The sequence below is a fragment of the Sceloporus undulatus genome, chromosome 3 (genome assembly GCF_019175285.1).
Source record: "Sceloporus undulatus isolate JIND9_A2432 ecotype Alabama chromosome 3, SceUnd_v1.1, whole genome shotgun sequence".
NCBI classification, from domain to species: Eukaryota; Metazoa; Chordata; class Lepidosauria; order Squamata; family Phrynosomatidae; genus Sceloporus; species Sceloporus undulatus.
Genome location: NC_056524.1, coordinates 247,424,654 through 247,442,095, shown reverse-complemented (window position 1 = coordinate 247,442,095; position 17,442 = coordinate 247,424,654). Strand labels below are relative to the sequence as shown.

The 17,442-nt window shown below is 42.9% G+C and overlaps 1 protein-coding gene across 1 annotated transcript in view; it reads right to left on the bottom strand.

Moving 5' to 3' along the window:
* The window catches only part of LOC121925573 (IQCJ-SCHIP1 readthrough transcript protein-like), a 515,366-nt gene that overhangs the window by 14,873 nt on the left and 483,051 nt on the right, over nt 1-17,442 (bottom strand).

Here is a 17,442-nt window from a genome sequence, read left to right as displayed (position 1 = left end):
TATCTTTAAAATTGCCAAGCCAGAGATCTCTATCACTCTTTAATGTTTTCTGTGCTTTAAACAACTTCTCCTGTTCAATATGTGAAGCTACAACTCTGATCACTCTCCTGCACACTCCACCTCCAGACACAGCCTTTCAGCAAAAACCTTTTCTGAGCAGCCCATTTCCCACCCACTTCCATATAACCTTTCCCACTCGGTTCCCATTATTCATCTACCAACAATAGCATGCCACCATCTGTTGTTGGATTGCCCAGGGAAGATTGTGAATCCTTGAGATAGGAGCTGCCATTCTTCTGTCAATGAAACAAGATGCTATTTTGAAGTTAATGCTATACACTGGTACCCCGGGATACGAATGCGCCGCGTTACGAAATTTCCGGGTTACGAAAAAAATCCATTAAAAAAAACTGTTCCGGGTTACGAAGGTTATTTCGGGTTACGAAATTTTTTTTGGTGCTTTTCGGCGCTTTTTCGCACCAAATCGCGGCTTTCGCTATTAGCGCCTATGGGGCTTCGGCTTGCGAATGCTTTTCGGGTTACGAATGGCGCCGCGGAACGAATTAATTTCGTAACCCAGGGGAGCCCTGTATATCAACAATAACAACATAGAAAGCTACTTGCCAGATGTTGTATCTCTGACAATGTTATGAAGGAGGACAGTATTGGTGTTTAAACATTACTGTCTTTATAGTTCAGAAATGGATTCTCAAAGTTAAAATGCAATAAAGACCAGAATAAATGCAGAGTCTTTCACACTATGCAATTATAACATGTTGGTTCCACTTTAACTATCATTGCTTCATCCTACAAAATCTTAGGATTTATAGTTTGGGGAAGCATTAGAACTGTTTGGTGGAGAATACTAAATTACACATGAAACTACAGATCCCAGGATTCCTTATAATAGAGTCATAGCAGTTAAAATGGGATCAAAGTGCTATAATGGTGTAGAATAAAACAGACAAGAGTAACTATAAGGAAGAAACTAGACCAGTCCATAAAGATAGTCACAGCACACTCAATGAATGCCACAAACATCTATCTAAGTAATGCATGCTTTTACCAACTGTGTCATCATGACAGTGAGTTGGCCAGCTTCCCCATGAAGAAAATTCTACAAAAGAAACTAACATTGAAAAGGCTGTGGTTTTTGCAACTTTCACTTAATAAAGAGGGACTGGGATGCTTGAAACAAGGGTTGCAAGTACCATTTTTTCCACCATGACCCACAGGGTTCAAAAACTTCAGTTGCCCCAAAGAGATGCAGCCATGTTGTTAACTGGAGCTGCCTACAGGGAGTACACAACTTCAGTGTTGCAACAGCTGCCAGTCTATTTCCAAGCACAATTCAAAGTGCTGGTTTTGACCTATAAAGCCCGACATGGCTTGGGTTCATGGTATTTGAAGCACTGTATCTCCCTTTATGAACCCATTAGAGCACTAAGATTAGCAGGAGAGGCCATTTGCTCTGTCCCATCACCCTTTTCAGGCTCATTTTGTGGGAATAAGGAGAAGGTCTTCTCAGTGGCTGCTCCCAAGCTCTGGAACTTCCTCCCTAGAGAGGCCAGGATGGCTCCATCCCTGCTTTCCTTTTGGTGGCAGGTAAAAACATCTGTGTGCTGTCAGGCTTTTTCAAACCAATGAGGTTTTGGCTTTTAAATGCTGTGTAATTCAGATTTTAAGGTTTGTATAGAATTTTAAATACATTTTAATATTAATTTTTAATACTAATAATACAAACAAATAAATATAAGGCAGAACACTGGGCCATTTCTAATGATCTGAATAGACTAGAAAGCTGGGCCAAAGCTAACAAAATGAAATTCAACACAGAGAAATGTAAGGTACTGCACTTAGGGCAGAAAAATGAAATGCACAGACATAGGATGGGGGACCCCTGACTGAATGAAACTACATGTGAAAGGGATCTGGGAGTCCAAGTAGACCACAAGTTGAACATGAGTCAACAGTGTGATGCGGCAGCTAAAAAGGCCAATGCAATTTTAGGCTGCATCAATAAAAGTATAGTGTCTAGATCAAGAGAAGTAATAGTGCCACTGTATTCTGCTCTGGTCAGGCCCCACCTAGAATGTTGTGTCCAGTTCTGGGCACCACAATTCAAAAAGGACATTGAGAAACTGGAGCGTGTCCAGAGGAGTGCGACTAAAATGGTGAAACGTCTGGAAACCTTGCCCTATGAGGAATGACTCAGGGAGCTGGGGATGTTTAGCCTGGAGAAGAGAAGGTTAAGAGGTGATATGATAGCCCTGTTTAAATATTTGAAAGGATGTCATATTGAAGAGGGAGCAAGCTTGTTTTCTGCTGCTCCAGAGAACAGGACCCAGAACAATGGATGCAAGCTACAGGAAAAGAGATTCCACCTCAACATTAGGAGGAACATCCTGCCAGTAAGGGCTGTTCGACAGTGGAACGTACTCCCTCGGAGTGTAGTGGAGTCTCCTTCCTTTGGAGGTCTTTAAGCAGAGGCTAGATTGCCATCTGCTGGGGATGCTTTGATTTGGATTTCCTGCATGGCAGGGCGTTGGACTGAATGGCCCGTGCGGTCTCTTCCAACTCTATGATTCTATGAAGTACTGTCAGTACTGACTGGTCATGCCACCCAAGGCTTTCAGGGAAGAGATTTTATTATTTATCTATCTGTTACATATATACTAGAATTTCCCAAGAAGGGATCCCTGGAATTCTTGGTTTCTGCAAGAGGTTGCTAGAGGTACCCTAAGATATTATGATTGGGGGGAAAATTGAACATTTGGTTTTGCACTACAGATACAATAATTTTTCTGCAGGGGTTCCCTAAAATCTGAAAATTGTTTCAAGTGTCCCTCCAGAGTAAAAAAGAAAAGCTGAATACACTGCATCTTCTCTATTGAGCAAAAGTATTCATGGTTTGCTCCCATATTTATATTCACAACAGCTCTGTAAGGCAGAACAGGGTGAGAAACTGCCTTACCCAAGGTGATGCAGTGGATTTCATGGCTTAGAAGGAACTTGGATCTCCCAAGTCCCAGTTCAATGCTCTAACTGCTACACAAGACTGTCTCTTTAAACATTCTAACAGAACAAAACAAAGGTACAGTGCTTTCTTCCTTCAGTCCAAGATAAGCTTTACCATTTCATTCATGTATATATATGGTTTGGAGAGTTATGTGCCATTTCTTAACTCTTAATGTGGTTATTTGGCCATCAGATACTCTTCCAAGTGTTAGATTTGACCATTATGCTTTCAGAAGGCTTTGAAGGCAGTCAGGACATAAAAACGGCAACCGTCCTGGTGAGAATAAAAGGAGGTAGGTAGGCTTAAAAATATGGAAAATCACCATTGCACCACGCTATCCCTGTGGGAAAGTAGGCAGGCCTTTTTATGCCTTAAAATCTGTAATTCTTTTACCATCTCTTGTTGAGGCAATAACCAAGAATGCTACATTCAGGAAGAATACAAGACTCCAGTTAAGAGCTCAGAAAAGGCTCTTGGCATAAGAGCTTTGTAAACCTTTAAATAGGTTTAGGTTTCAAAGTGAGTCTGCTGGACTCTGAGGTCAGTTGCTAGAAATATATCTTTAAATGTCTTTTTCCTCCACATATGGGGAAATGTGTTTCTTGCTACGTATTTTGCCAATATATATTTTATATCTGAATGAAGAGAGTAATGCACAGATGATGGTTGATGGTTTGTCATTGACAGGAATGATTCTTGACAGCATATCAACAGTAAACACTGCTTTATGACAGCATATCAACAATAAACACATCAAACAGACTGAAAAAAACCAAGAAGCTGCATATAGTACAGTTACAACAAAAACATGGATTAAATGCAAATATACATGATTCTATCAGTGTAAACAACTGGGTTATTCAAAATACACATGGTGCGATATACAGGTACTGAATTGTGGGTTGGTACAATCAAAACTCCAGTTGACTTTACCAGCCCACAATTTAGTATATTTGTATTTGTATTTTTGTTCTTAAAAAAAGAATTGAAATAGAAATTCAGTGGAAATCTGTTGGATATTACAGTTGTAAATGTATATTTTCATGTAATGTAATATTGCTATATCGTTATGGTTATACATGTAAAAAGATTTATTATCATCATATGCTTCTAGTATAATTGGATTGCATGCACATCTTTCTTTTTGTTCACTGTACCTATTGGGTTTACTATCAGTTTGCCTTCTGGTATCAGTCTTGCTTTGTGGTATTGTTTCAAATATCAGTGATGACACAAACAAATTCCTTCTGCTCTGAATACATACTAACACAATATATTCCTTTTGTATGATAATTTCTGATATCTCAGGTGTGTAGGGAAACAGTGGACTGCTAGTCAGACATGGATCTGGTTAGTAGCAATTTACCTGGGGGTAAATATTGACAGGATCATATATTCACCATCCAGATAACCAGTTTTTCTGTGCAACTGGGTGAAGATGAGACTATCATATTGACTTCCACCCAGCTGACTCTGAGGTGGTCCAATGACTGAGCTATTCCATCAATTTTTACTCAAAGTGAGCTGCTGTGTCTTCCTTAACTGCAACATATGCAGCTGTGTAACCTCCAACATAGGGCTGATAAAGAATTTTTTAAGGACAACACACTCTCAGGGCTTGTGTTTCTAGAAAGTTAAACTGGATCAAAACAATGTATTATAGATAAAAGGAAGCTGCTACTGATGAAGTGGTATACCCATGTTGTGTGCTCTCCCTGGTTGCTATTGTGCACAGTACCACTTACTCCATGCCATGCCATGCCATGAAAATACTGCATTTTTTAAAAAAAAAATCCACATCATCACCAACTGCTGCTGGTTTAAGTGGGAAAAGGTGATATCACAACAGGGGCAAGAAATGCTGTGAACCTCTATGGAAATGGCACAGGTCACAGACCAAATACAACAGAAAAATTGGCAAAGACCTTTTGCTGTGTGGCAGTGAAGGTGGCAAAAATAATTTATTATGTCTCCTCTATTCTGTCTTCAACACACTGTCCAGCAGACCTTCCCCTAGTGGTGAGGAGTCTATCACAGTCAGGCTTAGAGAGGTCAGGATTAGAACTTTCAGTTGCCTGCTGTGCTAAATTTGCCAGGTATAAGCAGAAAGTCGTTCATATTTGTTCATGTAAACTGTGATGTCACAGTTACTGCAGAATCTAGGAAGGTGCCCAGTGCACCATCTAGTCATTTTGGGGTGGATAGTTTCTATAGCCTGATGATGTGTACAAGATGCTTGAATTGGTTTGTCTCATCACATGTAGACTTGATCCATGACCATCTTGGCTCTTAAAATATAGCAGATGTGAATTTATTCAGGGTGGGGGGGGAGTCCAAGGGTGGTAAATGCCTGTTATCTTGAAGGAGCTGTAGTGCACTCTCTCCTGAAGAGGATCTGTCTGGATTCAGAGGTATGTGATAACTATTGCCCTATCACTAATATCCTATCCCCTGTTTGGGCAAGGGGCTTGAATATGTGGTGGCTGGACAGCTTCAGAGGTTCTTGGAGGAAACAGATTACAGTGGTACCCCGGGTTACGAATTTAATTCGTTCCGCGGCGCCGTTCGTAACCTGAAAGATTTCGCAACCCGAAAAAGCCATAGCTGCTAGCGCTGGAAAGCCGCGATTTCGTGCGAAAAAGCGCCGAAAAGCACCAATATTTTTTTCGTAAGCCGAAAAAAAAAAAAAAAAAAAACGTAACCCGGAACAGTTTTTTCCTATCTAATTTTTTCGTATCCCGGAAATTTCGTAACGCGGTCATTTCGTATCCTGGGGTACCACTGTATCTTCTAGACTCATATCAGTCTGATTTCAGGACAGGGTACCAAAGGCACCAAAGTCTTGGTTGTTCTGACTAGCAGCCTACTCTAATGGAAAGATTTATTATTATTGCAAAGGGGGTGTGCTACACTGTTGATCCTCCTGAATCTATCAGTGGCTTTTGATACAATTGATCATGGTATCTTACTGGGTCAGATCTGCAAAGTTGGTACCAGAGACTGGCACTGGGCGATGCTTGCTCAGCCCCGTGGCAATTGTGCTGTGGGGTGCCACAGGGTTCAATCTAGTCTCCCATGCTGTTTAACTGTCTGTGGCTTCATAATGTGCTGGACACTGCTGGACAGTGTGCTGAAACAGAATAGAGGAGGCATAATAAGTTATGTTTGCCATCTTTACTGATGCACACTATGAGGCCACTGCACACTATGACACTAGGAATTTGGGAATTGGGTGCTGACTGTATGCAGATGGCACTCAGCATTTTTTCTGCCTGTCATTGGAGTTGGTTGGGGCTGTGGAGATGTTGGAATAGTGCCTGGATGCTGTAATGTGCTGGATGGGGGGCGGGGGTAAATAAACTGAAGTTGAATCATGATAAAACAGAGGCTCTATGGATTGGTTGTTATCGAGTCTTGGGAACTGGGTAGGTTACCTGCCCTGCATGGGCTTGCACTCCCCTTTACGGACTAGATGGACCATCTGGGAGTACTCCAAGATTCATTTTTGTCACTAGAAGGCTAGACAGATTCAGTGATGCAGAATTCTTGGGTCCACTGGTGTGCCATCTACAATCTTGTTAGACAGGGATAACTTACAATAGATCCTTGGAAATATGAAGAAGACAACATGTCCCCTCGATCCCTGCCCATCATGGCTGGCCATCCAGGGGAGGTGATGCCTTGAGGGCATTTCTTAGGGATGTCATCAATGCATCCCTTAGGGAAGGTTGTGTTCCAACTTGCCTAAAGGAGGCGGTTGTTATACCACTCCCGAAAAAAACCTTCACTGGACCCCCTGGATATGAAGAACTACAGGCCTGTATCCCATCTGCCATTTTTGAGCAAGGTGATCGAGAGGGCTGTCACCCTTCAACTCCAAGCCATCTTGGATGAAACCAATTATCTAGACCCATTTCAAACCGGCTTCAGGACAGGATACGGGGTGGAGACTGCCATGGTTGCTCTGGCTGACGATCTTCATCTAGGCATTGACAGAGGAAGCGTGACCCTGTTGGTGCTTCTAGACCTCTCAGCGGCCTTCGATACAATAGATCATGATATCCTCTTGGAACGCCTGAGAGAGTTAGGAATCAGTGGCACTGCACTCCAGTGGTTCTGGTCCTTCCTCTCGGGTAGATTCCAGAGGGTGATGCTCGAGGAGAGTCGCTCCTCAAAAACGGAGCTTAAATGTGGCGTCCCTCAAGGTGCCATACTGTCCCCGATGTTATTCAACATTTATATGAAGCCGCTGGGAGAAATCATTTGCAGACATGGGGCAGGGTGTTATCAGTACGCTGATGACACCCAAATATATTTCTCCATGTCCCGATCAGCAGCTATGACAACAGATGGCATTTCTCCCCTCAATCAGTGTCTTGAAGCAGTAATGGGCTGGATGAGGAAAAACAAACTCAAGCTGAATCCAGACAAAATGGAGGTACTTACAGTAGGGGCCCCCAAACCAGATATAGGGTTGCAGCCTCCAGTCCTAGATGGAGTCATGCTCTCCACAAAGGACTGTGTTCACAGTCTGGGGTGCTCCTAGATCCATCGCTTCACATGACGAACCAAGTGAATGTGACAATCAGGAGCGCCTGCTATCAGCTCCGGCTGATACACCAGCTGCGCCCTTTCCTGGAAGTAAAGGACCTAGAAACTGTTGTACATTCTCTGGTAACCTCACGACTTGATTTCTGTAATGCACTCTACATGGGGCTACCCTTGTGCCTAGTCCGGAAACTTCAACTAGTGCAAAATAGGGCAGCCAGGCTGGTCGCCGGAAAAACTAGGAGTGATCGAATAACACCCATCTTAAAATCTCTTCACTGGCTGCCTATTAGTTTCTGGGCACAGTACAAGGTGTTGGTTATCACCTTTAAAGCCCTACATGGCTTCGGCCCAACCTATTTGAGGGATTGCCTGCTCCTATATAATCCGCCCTGCATCCTATGGAACAGTCGGCCAGATGAGATCCGTCAGATTGCCAGCTTAGACAGCTTTAAAAAAGCCGTCAAGATGGATCTCTTCCGGCAGGCCTTTCCTGAATAAAAGTGCCCGGCCACAGAATGACTGCCCCCCACATCATGTATTAGCCCACTGCTCTGTTCTCATATTTTTTTTGGTGTGTGTTTTTAATAGATAAATAAATAATAAATAAAATAAATAAAAGCTTTATTTTTAGCCCGCCTTTCCTGGGATCAAGGCGGGTCACAACAGCCAAAAACACGATACAATCAATATACAAAAAAATTAAAATACAAAAAGTACAAAACTCACAATATCTTAACAACAGTTAAAATCCAGTTAAATTTTTTTTCCAACTAGCACAAGATTACAAGAACAATGAGGAGAGAGAAGGGGGCAACATGGAATGTTAGGGGTAAGCCTGCTGGAACAAAAAAGTTTTAAGCCCCTTTTTGAAGTATTCCAGGGAGGTGGCTGAGCGGAGCTCATTCGGAAGCGAGTTCCAGAGGATGGGGCCAGAGATAGAAAAGGCCCTCTGAGTGGTGGTAGAATATCTTGCCTCTGGGACACGTAACAATTGCTTCCCAACAGATCTGAGCGTGCGAGGCGGAATGTATGGGGAGAGGCGGTCCTCCAAGTACCCTGGGCCCAAGCCATATAGGGCTTTATAGGTAATAACCAACACCTTGTATTGTGCCTGGAAGCGAATAGGCAGCCAATGGAGATCTTTCAGAATTGGTGTTATGTGACTGGTCCTGGAAGAGCCAGTGACCAGTCTCGCTGCCATGTTTTGAACCAACTGAAGCTTCCGAGTATGGTACAAGGGTTGCCCCATGTAGAGCGCATTACAGAAATCCAAACGAGAGGTTACCAGAGCATGTACCACCGTTTCAAGGTCCTCCCGGCCCAGGTAGGGTCGCAGCTGGCGCATCAAGCTGATAACAAGTGCTCCTGACCGTCGCATCCACCTGGGATGTAAGATGGAGCAATGAGTCCAGAAGCACCCCCAGACTGCGAGCTGAGTCCTTCACGGGGAGCATGATCCAGTTCAGGACAGGTGGACAAACAACCATTCCCAGGCCAGGAGAACCTATCACAAGCACTTCCGTTTTCTCTGGATTCAAACTGAGTCTGTTTTCCCTCATCCAGCCCATTACCGACTTCAGACAGGCATCCAGAGGAGAGATGCCATCCCTGGTCACTGCAGCAGCCGGAGGCACAGAGAAGACTATCTGGGTGTCATCAGCGTACTGATAACACCGCGCCCCATGTCTCCGGATGATCTCACCCAGCGATTTCATGTAAATGTTGAATAGCATGGGGGACAGAATGGCTCCCTGAGGGACACTAGATGTAAGTGCCCTCCTATCGGAGTACACATCTCCCAGCTGCACCATCTGGGACCGACCCGAGAGGTAGGAACAGAACCACTGGAGCGCAGTGCCACCAATTCCCAACTCTTTCAGGTGTCCCAGAAAGATACCATGGTCAATGGTATCGAAAGCCGCTGAGATGTCCAAGAGCACTAACAGGGACACGCTACCCCTGTCCATGCCCAGACGGAGATCATCAACCAGGGCGACCATGGCAGTCTCAACCCTGTAGCCCGCCCGGAAGCCGGTTTGAAATGGGTCTAGAAAATCAGTTTCATCCAAGATCGATTGAAGCTGGATGGCAACCGCCCTCTCGATCACCTTCCCTAGAAATGGCAATAGCGATACCGGCCGATAATTATTATGCATCAGGGGGTCAAGGGAGGGCTTCTTTAACAATGGTTTTACGATAGCCGTTTTCAAATTAGATGGAAATTGCCCATCCCTGAATGATGTGTTTATTTTAATTGTACATGTTTAATCCTGTTTTAAGGGGGGTGGAATTTGGGACATAATTTTGTAAATGTGGATTTTAATGTTGTGAGCCGCTTTGATTGTCATGTAACAGAAAAGCGGGATATAAATAAAAGTTTTATTTATTATTTATTATTCTTCCAGTAGTTCATTCATAGTTCCTGATTAGCTACCGCAATGCACTCTACATGAGGCTACTCTTCATGACAACTCAAAAACTGAAGCTAATGCAAAATACAATAGCTAAATCACTTACTGTGACTCCATTTAGGTATAATGTAATGCCTGTTCTGAAGTCATTGCACTGGCTGCTAATATATTTCCATGCTGAATTCAAAGTGCTGGTAATAACATTTAAAGGCCTAAATGACTTGTGATCTTGGGCAAAATGATGCAGCTTCAGGCTGCATTGGGGACATGCTGTTTACATGACACATGCTTCAAATGGAGCTTGAAGCCGTGGCCGATGCCACACCAAAGAAGAAGAACTGGGCCAAGAAGGAGCAGATAGAATCCGCTCCTTCTGGTGGCTTGGACTTGAATCAGGCCTGTGTGGTCTTAGCAGTTCTGGCGCAGTCCTTTTGGCCCATCTATTTCGGGCCCCTGATACTTGAAGGAATGCCTCTCTTTATATATGTACGTAAGTCTGAGATGTGAGATCTATTGGAGGGGTATTCCTCTGTGTCCCAATCAGTAGGGGAAATACACTGTGGGAAGACACAGGAGAGGGCCTTTTCTGCAGTGCCATTCCGGTCGTGAAATTCTGTCCCTCTGGAGGCCCAATTGGCACCACTGTTAGAATAATTTCAACACTAAGGTAAAGGAGCTCCTGGCTTTTTATTAACATTTTCAGATCAAACTGCTTTTATATGGGCTATGCATGTTTTATGGTTATATTATTCAAGATTGTTTTAACTGGTTTTAAACTATTGTTAAATTGAATTTTTAAAAATGTATTTTAATATTTTAAAAATTTGTAGTTATTGTTTTATTATAAGTCGCCTTGAAATCTTCAAATAAACGGGGATATAAATACGTAAACAAATATACAAACAAACAAGGATGGGAGAGCGGAAGAACTTCTCTGTTTTATTTTTATTCTATTTTTATTTAGAATATTAACACCCTTCATCTTCAGGTCACAGGATACAGGCATACTGTTCTTAGTGGAATTTAGGGCAGCCACGTGATTTTCTTTATTAAGGCCAGGCCTCTGAAGGTGTCCTCCTTTATTTGAACAGCTGATCAGTCTGATTAGAGTTGAATGATACAGAATCAGGGAAAGCAGAAGGGTCTTGAATCTGTCCTTCAAGAATAAGTATCTGGACAGTAGCTAGTCATCTGAACCCTGTCCCAAAAATAGAGGGAAATCTGAAGAACCACTGGCAGTCAGCGTTGACAATCCTGGCTAGCCAACCCAATAGTCTGACCCAGTATAAGGCATAACTTCTATGATACAATTTTAATTTCTCTGCTGGCCTCTTAAATGAGAATACCAATGAGCTACACAAAGCAATCTACTTGAGCTTCATTTCATTTACAGTTGGATTGACATGGGATGTGCATGTTACACATGCAGGTTTATTATTATGACACGTTGAGAGCTTCTCAACTAGACAGATAGATAATTTACTGGATTACTTTAACAAAGACATTTCCAAGCTGTAGCTGTTCTAAATTTGGAATTTTAAAATACTGCAATCATTCTGAGAGAGAAAATGAATGGAAAAACTATGCACGCAAATCATGGATGTTCCTATAATGAAAGCAGTTTACATGATTGAGAAAACAATCTTTTTAAAAACTTGAATATCAAATTTGCTGTTACATTTTGATTCACAGTCATCCATAAAAAATAGCAAGCAAGAACCGACCTGTTTATCTTAACACCATTTTGGAAAGATGTGACTAGCTGTTGTTGTCCATGTGTCTGAGACAGTCATTTTCCACTCACTTTGGCAGTATCCAGACTGGCGCAAAGCGCCGGCCTGGATACGTACTAGGGTTGCCTCGGGGTGTCCTTTCCAGATGCCCCGCACCCTAGTACGTTGTAATGGTGGCGCCCTTTCTACATGCGTGTCGCCATTACGACGTCATGGCCGTGATGCAGCCAAACGGTGTGGCGCAGATGTGACGTCCTGGTGCCGCTGGAGGGTGCTTGAGGCACCCTTTCAGTGGTGCCAGAAAGAGCTTCGTTTCGGAGCTCCTTCGGCTGCGCATATCACTGGCGTGGCCTTTAAAAAGCCACGTCAGCGATACAAAGAGAAAGGGGCCAAGTGGCCCCTTTCTCCCTTTCCCCGCCGCTGTCGGTGTGTCCTTGGGGCATGAAGGACACCCCTTTCCAGGCTGCGGGGAAGCGATATTTTGTCACTTTCCTGAGGTCAGGAAAAGCAGCAGATAGGGGCCTCTGGGGCTGCCGCTGTGGCAGCTGAGGCCCCGATCCGTCAGGGAAAGGGGCTGGTGCAGACCGCCCCAAAGGGGCGGTTTGTATCTTGCTCTTATTAGCTTTAAGAGCTCTTTTGCAATTAAGAATGACTGCCACCAATTTCAAATAGAGTTTTTTTACATTTGGGAGTTGTCTACCATTTTTGTAGCTTAAACTCCAGTGTTAGGGTTGGCCAATTCTTTTAATAAAAATCATACCTAAATCACTTCTCATACGTTACTGGGCCAGATATGGCTTTTGTTGTTTTAAAAAAATGACAGAAAGCAAGTGGAACCTTTTCAAAAATTTCTCAACAGTTAAAAGCAGAATATCTGGATAGTGAGCAATATTCCTGGACAACATATGTAAATATACCATCACCCAGCGTTAATGTTTCTTTTAAGAAAGGAAACAGCAAAGGAGTTAGTTGGTAAATTCAGAGACATGTTCTATGACACAACCTCTGTCCATCGGATATGAAGATATTAACTGTGTACTTTCTCCTCCAAATCCCTTGTGGATCTCCCAAACTGTGTCAATCAAGAGGCTTTAGTTAGAGCTCATGTAATAAATCTGTTCACACCCCCTCTTGTCAACTTTAATCACAATAATTAAGTGCAGATACTCCTTACCATATGGCTTTGCCTTATCTTCTCATTGTTTTCGTGACAGCCTTCCCAGTTGCCTCCACCCCAGCCACTGGACATTTCCTTTTCAAATGGAATCTTAAGGAATGAGGGAATACCATTTTTCTATACATGTACACTCCACAACCATCCAGCTCATTTATTGGAACAAAGGAGTTTCCTGTAGCCAGGCCCAGTTAACAATATGGTAGCAGTTGTTTGTGTCAGCTGGTGTTTTTGAGTATTTTTCAAAAACAGCCCCATACAGGGATGTTACTAAGGCATGTGTCATCCTGTGTCTTTCCTAAGGCATGTGTAATTCCAGGAACAGACACACCTGATATACTAACTTAACTGTGCAAATATTCTCCTGGCCACTACTGGAAACTGGACCTCCAGGCTCTGGGCTGACTTCAGAAGTACACTAAAACTGCAGCTGGAGTGTAACTCCATTCAGAAGACACACAATCCTTATTCCCTTATTTGCCTTCTGACTGACCAGGAGCACTTCTGTCTTGTCTGGATTAAGCTTGAATTTGATCGCCTTCATGCAGTCCATTTTTAATGACAAACACCAATTTAGCAAGGAACATCTTCCAATGGAGTTAGGTAGAGAAGAGAAATGGCATTATCATCAGAATATAGTGACTCCTGACTCCCAAACTGCAGAAACCTCTCCCAGTAGTTTAACGTATAATAAACAGCACAGGCTAAGGAACACAGATTAAAACAGGAAAGCTGCAGCACCACTTTCTTCACTCTCATGTCCAGAATCAAAGAATCATAGAGTTGGAAGAGACCACAAGGGCCATCCAGTCCAACCCCCTGCCATGCAGGAAATCTAAATCAAAGCATCTCCAACAGATGGCCATCCAGCCTCTGTTTGAAGACCTCCAAGGAAGGAGACTCCACCACATTCTGAGGGAGTTTGTTCCACTGTCGAACAGCCCTTCCTGTCAGGAAGTTCTGCCTAATGTTGAGGTGGAATCTCTTTTCCTGCAGTTTGCATCCATTGTTCCACGTTCTAGTCTCTGGAGCAGCAGAAAATAAACTTGCTCCCTCCTCAATATGACATCCCTTCAAATACTTAAACAGGACTATCATATCGCCTCTTAACCTTCTCTTCTCCAGGCTAAACATTCCCAGCTCCCTAAGGCGTTCTTCATAGGGCATGGTTTCCAGACCCTTCACCATTTTAGTTGCCCTCCTTTGGACACGCTCCAGTTTCTCCATATCCTTTTTGAATTGTGGTGCCCAGAACTGGACACAGTATTCCAGGTGAGGCCTGACCAAAGCAGAATAGAGTGGCACTATTACTTCTCTTGATCTAGACACTATACTTCTGTGGATGCAGCCTAAAATTGCATTGGCCTTGTTAGCTGCTGCATCGCACTGTTGACTCGTGTTCAGTTTGTGGTCTACTTGGACTCCCAGATCCCTTTCACATGTAGTTTCATTTAGCCAGGTTTCTCCCATCCTATATCTGTGCATTTTATTTTTCTACCCTAAATGCAGTACCTTGCATTTATCCGTGTTGAATTTCATTTTGTTAGCTTTGGCCCAGTTTTCTAGTCTGTTCAGGTCACTTTGAATCTTGATCCTGTCCTCTGGGGTATTAGCTACTCCTCCTAATTTGGTGTCATCTGCAAATTTGATAAGTGTGCCCCAAATTCTTTCATCCAAGTCATTGATAAAGATGTTGAATAGCACTGGGCCCAGGACAGAGCCCTGTGGGACCCCACTGGTCACTTCTCTCCAGGATGAAAAAGAGCTATTGTTGAGCACCCTTTGGGTTCGGCCAGTCAACCAATTACAAATCCATGGGGCTGTTCTCACTTGTGATTTAAAACGAATTTAAATACAGCGGTTCATTTTAAAGCGATTCAAAATACAGCGAGTGTTATCCTGCTTTTCAATTCGCTTTACAGTGGTGCCTCGGGTTACGAAATTAATTCGTTCCGTGGCTAATTTCGTAACCCGAAAAACCTTCGTAACCCGAATTGCCATAGGCGCTAATGGGGAAAAAAGCCGCGGCTCTGCCGCGGCTCCATTTAAACAGCGCCGGCGTTTTTTCGTAACCCGAAAAAACGTTCGTAACCCGAAACAATAAATCTCTATGGGATTTTTTCGTATCCCGAAAAATTCGTAAGCTGGGTAATTCGTATCCCGAGGTACCACTGTATTTGTATCGTTCCCATTTACTTAACGTTTTATTTTAATTCACTGTAATTGACCCTGTTTCATCCCCATTCAAGGATGAATCGGTGTATATTTAAACTGGTTTTGTTACTTTTTCATTCACATTCACTTGTTTCGGCTGTCAATCAAAGCAACTTCATCATGACGTCACATTAATTCAGAGTAACATACACCGATGTAGCCTGTACCTGCGTTCCCACTACCTGGCCGTTTTTAATTCGTTATAAATTTCGTGGTTGTTTTTTTTTAAAAGAGCCAACCAGGAGGCGCTTATTCGTCCTCTTCTGTGTCTCCCCATATTAACTGCCATAACTCAGTGCTAGGGAATCCTGTGAATGGTAGTTTATTATGGCACCAGCACTCTCTGGCAGAGGAGGATAAATGTCTCACAAACACAACCATCCCATAGTTCCTCTGGAAAGAGCCTCGGTAGGCCCAAATTCGCTTTGGCCGCCACATGGGGAGAGAATCTTTGGGGAAGATTGCTCCCTGGGCTGTCTTGGGAGCCATCCCATAGTTCCTCCAAAGCCCATCTGCTGCTCAGGCAGAGGTGAAAAAGAAAAAAAGAATAGTTAAAAATGGTGTTCAATGGCTCTCCTCACACATCGGTCTATGAAAGAGGAGCAGAGGGGAGGTTGCAATCCACTGGAGGAAAGGCTATTATGCGAATGGAAGAAAATGGCGCTGGCGATGCAGAAAGAGACCAAAGAAGGTGACACCCCCAGGCCAGCCCATCGCGCTCTGCTCCTCCCATCCAGTTGACCCGATTCAAAGGCCAAAATGTTCCTATTTAAATACTCCGAATCCTATCCCAAATCAAGGAAAAATTGTAGGTTCGACCCTTCTATTTTTAAATCAGGATTATACGCCATTAACACGGATTAAATAAAAATCTGCTTTACAATTCGGATTTTAGTGGGAACGATTTCGGGTTACTCTGGAACTGTTCTAGAGTTAATTCGGTTTCTAATAGGAACGCTATACCTTGGATTTGATTTGTAACACGGAGTATAAGCCAGTGAGAACAACCCCATAGTAACAGTTACCTTGTCTAGCCCACATTCTACAAGCTTGTTTTCAAGAATGTCATGGGAAACTTTGTCAAAGGCTTTACTGGAATCAAGATATACTATATCCACAGAATTCCCTTCATCTACCAAGCTGGTAATTTTATCAAAGAAAGAGATCAGATTTGACTGGCATGACTTCTTTCTCTAAAACCCATGTTGACTTTTTGTGATTATGGAATTGGCTTCTAAATGTTCACAGACTCTCTTTTTAATGATCTGCTCTAGAATCTTTCCTGGTATTGATGTCAGACTAACTGGACAATAATTGTTGGGATCCTCTTTTTTCCCCTTTTTGAGGATGGGGACAATGTTTGCCCTCCTCCAGTCTGCTGGGACTTCTCCTGTTCTTCAGGAGTTCTCAAAGATTATTGCCATTGGTTCCGATATTATATTTGCCAGTTCTTTTAATACACTGGATGTAGTTCATCTGGTTCTGGAGACTTATATTCATTTAGGTTAGGTTCCCTCCCCCCCCCAATAGATGATACAACAACTTTTCTTAGGCATGCTTAAACCTTGCCTTGTTGAAAAATGGCATGGACCACTCCTTTACTCACTGAGCTGGTCCCACTCTGGCTTGTTCAACAAGCCACGATGGGCAAGGATCTAGAACACAAGTAGTGCTTCTCTCCTCTCCAGGCATCCTGACCACTTCCTCAGGCTGTACAAAGCGAAAAATATCTATTTGCATTTGACAAACAGGAGCCAGTGTTACATCCACTGGACCTGAACCAACTATAACACCCAAATCATAATGAAACCAAGCAATTTTATTGGCAAAGTGCTGGCCAAACTCTTCACAGCAGACCATCAAGTTGTCTGAGTTCTCTTGCGGGCCAGGTTGTAAAAAGACTGCTAACCACTTGAAATAGGTTGCTAAACAGCTCTTTGCAGATGCAATGGTGACAGAGGAAAAAAGATATATATTTCTTTTCTGCCTATATATTCCAAGTATTTGTTTAGAATTTTTTTGCTAGCATCATTATAATTACTGTTGCACACACTGTATTGCTTCCAGATCCCCAAAGAACCCAAGGGCTGGTTTAACTCCATGAAAAGGGATGGTCAGGAATGATCATGCCCATCATCCAGGTTATTCTCTGTTCCAGAGATCAATTAGGGCTTCAGCAGAATTACCTGCCAAAATGACAGGAAAATCCTCAAGAGCCATCAGAATAATGTCCAGATCCATCAACCTATGGGGTGTACCAGGTGTGGAAAAGCGGTATATAAATAAAATTTATTATTATTATTATTATTATTATTATTATTATTATTATTATTATTATTA